Genomic DNA, 7,563 nt, shown 5'->3' with positions numbered 1-7,563 from the left:
AAGAGAATCAAAATAACAAGATTAATTCCAAATCAACTTGTCAACTTGTTCAATAAAAAGACTTAATAGATATGGATTGAATTATCAACTTTGACAAGGAATTGGAAATTTATGTACGTTTAACAAAAATAGACAAGATATGGGGACGGACGTATGGCAAATTTAGAAAACAAAATAATCAAAATACATACAAAAAGCATATAAAATATGACAAGTCTGTGTGTGAGTGCTTAGGTATGTACGGATGCGACCGGGGTTTGACTCCTGACACGATACTTTATACCCAAGACATTTTATCTTTTACATCAAATGCATGAAACTCCTGTCCATTCTTTATACTATTTGTTGTTGTTGTTTGATTTTTTTTAAGAGAGCCTGTTAATAAACCAACATGTATCACTATTCTTACAATACTTATATTTTCATTTCTAAAGAATACCAGCCCTTTTTTGTTATTTAAGAAGAAAAAAATAGCTTTTTATATGGTGTTTGTTTTCATTAAACTTATCAGGAATGTTAAATGAGACTGACGGGTAGATGATTATTTATTTATCCAATGTGATGAAAATTTTGCCCATTCTAAAGTAGTTGCTGCTTTTTTAAACCTTATACTGGACAATATGTTTGGACACATAATTGCCCTCGTGGTGGTAAAAATTTTACCCAATATTTTTTTACAGTGTATAGTTCAACCTTTCCCACGTTAAAGGTCCAATTTGGCACCTCTCAAAGAGAGAACACTTATGATATACACCTTTCATAAAAGTAAAGTTAAACCTATTTTGATAGTTTATTTGTGTCAACTAAGATACGTGTAATTTCTTCTAAAATGTGTTAATGCTATTGTATCCCTAGATTTAATCTCAACTAATGTAATTGAAAATGTCTGATAATATTATCAGAGGACAAAATTTGATGTACAAGCTTTCGGGAAGGGACCCTCTATACATTTATTAGAGATATATAAATCATGTAATATAATGTATCTTTAATTTTAGGGAAAAAATATAAACGGCACCCTTGTGTTTGCGAGTTAGTGTGTGTGGGGGTGTGAGGGAGTGTGTGTCTATGTTATATACACACCTACACTCCCTTGCAACCACCTATGTACACCTCACGACCACAATTGCGCACACCCCACACCCCTTAACCATCTTCACAAACACACGAACGCACACGCGCACCCACACACACACACCCGCAACTCTCTCTCTCCCTCTCTCCTCTTCTTACCTACTTATCTTGAATTGCGGAGCAGCATTGACTTCTTTTTCTTCTTTTTTCTGTCACTGCTATTTTCAGCAATGTCCCATAAAACCCCGTGGATTAGAATCTGTTCGTTTTGGTCAACTGTAACTTGTAAGTTCATGTTGATTTTAGAAGTTGCATGAGGCAGCGTTCTCATGTTTGTTTAACTTGTAATGTTTGTATCCATTTATTATTATTATGTCTGTTTATGAAACAGAAGTAACACATTTCACTAGAGTGCTGATGGAAATTTCCTTTCTGGAGCCCCCCCCCCAAAAAAAAAAAAAAAGATCATAGAATAAAAAAAATATGATGATGATGATCATAATGACGATAATAATAATAATAATCATAATCATGATAATTATACTATGAAATTAATTGATAAATAGATGAATTGATAAACATGTAAATCAAATAATTAAAAAAATGATATTTATTTTATATTTCAACGCCAAACCCGAATTCAAGTTTTAAAACCATGCCCATTGGACCTCTCTTTAATATGTCATTTTTTTTAGAGTGTATTCTCATTTTCTTTTAGAGTCGGTGAATTGAATAAAAATAAACAAACAAAAAGGTTCTAAAAGAATAAATAATTTCTTGCTTATTTCTAAAGGGGGTTTTGCGAGCCATAAAGACTGAAAAAGTGTACAAATATTTTAGTCCTCTGACATTTGTTGACTCATTATTTAGAATTATCACTTTATCATGACAGGCTTCATGTATGGTTGACCCTAAATCAACACATGAGTCTATATAATAGGATATAATAAATATAATAATGATAATGTAATTTCTATAGCACACTTTCTTTCTTATTAAAATGCTCAGGGCGCTTCAGAGCAAAATGCAGAAAGGGAAAAAGTATAAATCAAGTTGAAACTATACAAAAAGAGTCTCCAGAGCCTTCAATACATAGATGGTTGTCTGTCAAACAACACCATAGCAAGGTACAGAGGTTTTGATCATCTACATTGCCTTGCTATCCAAAGTCATTTCGCCTTTGCCATCATTTTATGCCACTACCCTCGAAAGTGGCAGATCAAGGATTTTTTCATGCAAGCAAGCAAAAAATGGTGGAAGACCATCATATTTACGACTTTACCGTCGAAGTTTCTTTTAACAAGCAAAAAAGATTCAAAACGAGCACCTCCTTCACGTCTCTGGGGACCCCAATATATTACAGAGTTTTCAAATGTCCTTTTTTCAAACACAAATTTTATCAAGGGGACCTGGGACGGACCACCGCAACCCCCCCCCCCCCCCGGAGATCCCCCCTATACGAATGATAATCGTTCTTGTTCACGTGGTAAAAGTAATGTTTTTCATCCTAAAAATAGTAATAATAAGAATTCATGAATTCTATAGGCTATTAGAAATTGCATTCGATCATTAATTTGTGATTTCTTTGCCGCGGCTTTCTGAAAATAGAACTCGAAGATGGCGCTATTTGCGATGGGAACCAGAAATTGAAGATAATCGATTTTATTATTTTTGTTTTCCTCCAGGGTAATTTTGTGTGTGTGGCAGTGGAGTACCATGGGTCACGGCATGGGGGGGGGGGGGCACCAGCAAAATGTTGATTCACTTAGTGGGCGGGCGCGCTCAATAGCCAGGTACACTGACCTAATAGAGACATTTTAAGGACTGTGCCATTAAACGGATATGTGTCTTACTGATCAAACAATTCGAGCGCGAAGCCCGAGCTGAATTTTGTGTATATATTGACCCCAAATTAGGACATTTTAAGGAATTTTTTTTTGGAATTGATGTATATCGACTTAAACACGCGATGTTTTAATACAACGGGATTATATATCTCATTAAACACACAATGCGAGCACCAGGAACGATTATGTTTCATAAAGTTATTAAAAAAATATTTCCCATGTGAGTCAAAAAAAATTTACACCTCATAAATCTCCAATTTAAGGAAAAATATGTCATAAATACATAATTATTATATATGGCTTGAAAGAGTATGGTATCTCAAATAATTTGATACCGTATTTATGTAGTATGTGTTAATACTTGGATGATCACGAGGCATCCTTTGTAGTGATATAAATTTTGATTTGCGCCAAAGTAAAGCATGACTGCAATAAACGAATTCCGATGTCAATTATGTCATAATCCGAGAAGAGTTGCATTAAAATCCATTTCAAAACATTTTCCCAGTAATTTACATCAATGAGAGTATTAATTTCTAGTATCAATTCTTCATTGAAAAGGGATTTTCAAATATGTTTACTAACTCATAGATTATGACATCATTGGCATCTGGATTCATTCATTGCAGTCATGCCTTTGTTTTGTTGCAAATCAAAATTGCATCACTGCAAAGAATGCCTCCTGATCACCCAAGCGTTAACACATACCCCATAAAATATGGTATCAAATTATTTGGGAGAAGATAGTCTTTCCAGCCATAATGATTATGCGTTGATGACATTTTTTTTTCTTAAATTGGGGATTTATGAGGTGTCAAGTTATTTTTCTACCCACACAGTATAACATAATACAACATAATATAAACATAATATAAACATAATATAAAATGATTGCTTCTGCCATCAACTACTTTTCTCTTTCTTTCTCCCACTTCTTCTCCTTTCCCCCGTTTTTTTCCCCATGCAGCCGATGGGGGGGGGGGGGGTACGTGCCCCCCGTAGTTACGCCACTGGTGAGTGGTGTGTGTGTGTGTTACCAGAGTAAGGGTGCTTCTCAGCCAATCTAAATCAAGGAAAGTTATCAGGTCTGACAACTTGTCGGACAAAGATTTTAAAGGACAAGTCCACCCCAACAAAAAGCTTACTTGAATAAAAAGGGGAAAAATTCAGCGAGCATAAGCAATGAAATTTTCATCAAAATCGAATGTCAAATAAGAAAGTTATGACATTTTAAAGATTTGCTCAATTTCTAAATTTCTGTTGGTATGCAAAATGAGGAGACAGATGACGTCATCCACTCACTTTTTCTTTTGTATTTTATTATATGAAACATTAAATAACCTAGTTTTTTCCTCATTGCAGTCAAATAACGATTAAATACTTCCTGAACATGTGGAATAAGCATTCTTTAATACTATATGGTTCAGTCAAGTTGGTCCTTATTGTCAAATGTGTAAGAAATTAAATATTGTATAATTCAAACAATAAAAAAACAAAAGAAATATTGAGTGACGGACATCATTGACTGTCTAATTTGTCTAATTTGCATGTCACTGAAATGTGCATATCACTGTTCTGTGAAAAATAAGCGAAACTTTAAGATGTCATAACTTTCTTATTTTGCATTTGATTTTGATTACATTATTTCAGCATTATTCTTGTTTGATTTTTCTCTATTTATTCAAATCAACATTTTCTGTGTTGGACTTGACCTTTAATGAAACGCTCCTTAGCCTTATGTTAGTACTGCTTTAGATTTTCTTGATAAAAAATCATTTAATTTTATGGATCGAGCTTTATTAAAGAGGTGGGTGCTGTTTTAAAAAAAAACTCTTAAATGAAACTAAAAGCGATTTTGGTCAGAAAAGAAATGACGAGCAGATATTAAAAATGTTTTTTCGCTCCCAAATGAAGGTGTTTTGGGGAAAATATCAACATTACATATTTATCTACCCTAGCACCCCCGCTTTCCATGGCCATGTTGAAGCCCCTAAAACCCCGCTGAATGAAAACACATCAGGGGAGGCGATCGGGGGGCGGGGGCACAGTGAAGTAATGAAAAGTGCCCTTTTACGCAAGAATATGCTCCCTCACGAACGTGTACTGTGCCCCTTTCACATGAGAAGGGCACGTTTTGTGTCTGAGCAAGTGCTCCTTTGCCTTCTTTTCAGTGCCCTTTATCCAATCAGTGCCCATTTCTACCCAAGAAATGTGCCCCTCACGAACATGTCCTGTGCCCCTTTCAACTGAGAAGGATCCGTTTTATGTCTGAGCAAGTGGTCCAGTGCCTTCTTGTAAGTGCCCTTTCTCGAATCAGTACCCCTGTTTACCCAAGAAAAGTGCCCCTTGCGAACATGTCCTGTGCCCCTTTCACCTGAGAAGAAGTGCCCCCTTTGCCTTATTATAGGTGCCCTTTCTCGTATCAGTGCCCCTTTTTACCAAAGAAAAGTGTCCCCCACGAACGCATTCTATCCCCCTTTCATCTGAGAAGGACCTGTTAAGGTGCCTGTTCGTCATATCAGATAAGTTGTCCTTCGAACCCGATGAGCGCCCGGTTTCTTTTTTTTATTTAGCGCCGTTCTGCTTCCTTCTGCAAACGTGCATAATGAATGAAAAAAATAATAATCCTATACGTGCCTAATTTTCATGAGTCGCGTGAGTCGGGTAGGTAAGTATTTTTTTCTTTCTTTTAAGATCATGGCCGTACGCAGCTGGGGTGGGGCAGGGGGCAGTTGCCTTCCCTCCGAAATTTAGAAAACTCACACTTTTTATGCAGATTTTCTCAAATTTATCAAAAGTATGCACACAATCCATCAATTTCAAAACACAAAATACAAAAGCGCCTCAATTAAAGCTCGGTCACTTGCTTTATCGATTGCTTTCGAGTTTTTTCCAAAAAAGTTTACTAGTGCTGGGGCCATGCAGCGAAAAAAAATCTGCATAAGGCCATGTTTACGATAGTGCCCCTTTTTCCCTGTGCCCCCTCCCCCCCCCCCACTTTCAACTTCGCTCCGCTGCTCCTGAAACACATCTTAATAACTTCAGGATAAAAAGGATTTGGATAATCTACAAAATATTTGAATCCCCAGTGGTGTAAATCGGGTTACCTTCATTTGGGAGTTTAAAAAAATTCTGACCAAAATCACCTTCATTTATGAGTTTTAAAAAAAAACAGTACCTGCTTCCAGTAAAAAAAAAAAACGTTCCCTCCGGGGTTTCCTCCATAAAATAGAAAAAAGGGTTCAACTAATATTTCTCTCCCATGGGCATGGGCGGAAATCCCAGGGGGGACAGGGGGGACGTGTCCCCCCTACTCAAAATAGTAGGGGGGACACAATATCAAATGTCCCCCCTACTATTTTTGGTCTTTTATGATGGTAAGAAATACATCATTCTAAATCGAAATAAAACATGTATTTTGGGACGAGATATGACCTTACTTTGGCGATGATAACTTTTTTTGCTTGTCAAATTGTCCCGCCCCTTGTCCCCATAGGCGGATCCAGGGGCCGAGGGGCCCGCCCCCCCCCCCCCTCTTGGCGGAGCAAAAAAAGAAAAAAGGAAAGAAAGAAGGAAAAAGGAGGGAATAGAGAAGAGAAAAAGAAGAGAAGGACGACGAGTGCATAAAATAAGATGAGGGGAAGACTTGGAAAATAAAAATAATCTTTCGTGCCACTATATAAAATTTTCGCTCGCGTTTCGCGCTTGCATTGCCTGTTAGGTGATTTACATATCTTGTTCGATATGGAGTTCGAATATGTTTGAGTTTGGAAGTCAATATACAAAACATATTTCACCTCGGAAATCGAACTTTCATTATTTTGTGTAATTTACAAATTGGTTTTTAAAAAGTGCTCTGTAAAAATGTCAGTTGTATGGTCTGAATGTTAACATTTGCTGCTTACGCTGCGCGCTCGCAAATTTTGATTTATCAGGTACCTATTATTTTCGTGTATTCCATAAAGTTTTCAAAATATCCCTTTCCAGGTCTGATTGTCAAGACCAAGACGTATCAGCTAGCGAGCTGCACGCTCGCATTTTGATTGGCGAGTTATATAAATGTTTCAATATTGATTATACAAAAAACTACTTAAAATCCCCTTTTCATGACAGTTTATCAAAAATGTTAGCTCGCGATTTGCGCTCGCATTAATGGTTAAAAATATATTAACTGATGCATCCTATTCATAATCACAAAAGTGAAATGTCCAATTTTTATGCCATGATATCATCAGATTTCGCGCCCTCATAAGGCATTAATAAATATGATATTAATTTAATAAATAAATTGTCCCTTTTGTTTCATCTCGCGCTTAGCAAGAGGATTAGGAAGATAGTCGTCATTTTCATATGATGACATGTCGTAAGAATGTCCCGGTCCTATGTCAAAACTCAAAGTAATAATAATATCAGCTCTTTTTTATAAAGTGCGATCCATATCCACCTTACAATTTTTCTACAAAGGGCTTGAAATATAAAGCTGAAATTGACACTTTTTTCAGATCGGAATATCAAAGTTTCATGATTAAACTTGTATTAGAATGCCTAGATTCTAGGTCTAAATATGAAACACGCTCGCGCATGTTTATTCAGATATTCAACTTGTTCTCTAATTTAAATCATTATCCAGTTTCAGATCACA

This window comes from Lytechinus pictus, unplaced genomic scaffold, assembly GCF_037042905.1.
Source record: "Lytechinus pictus isolate F3 Inbred unplaced genomic scaffold, Lp3.0 scaffold_19, whole genome shotgun sequence".
In the NCBI taxonomy this organism is placed as follows: domain Eukaryota; kingdom Metazoa; phylum Echinodermata; class Echinoidea; order Temnopleuroida; family Toxopneustidae; genus Lytechinus; species Lytechinus pictus.
This window is presented reverse-complemented; position numbering follows the sequence as displayed.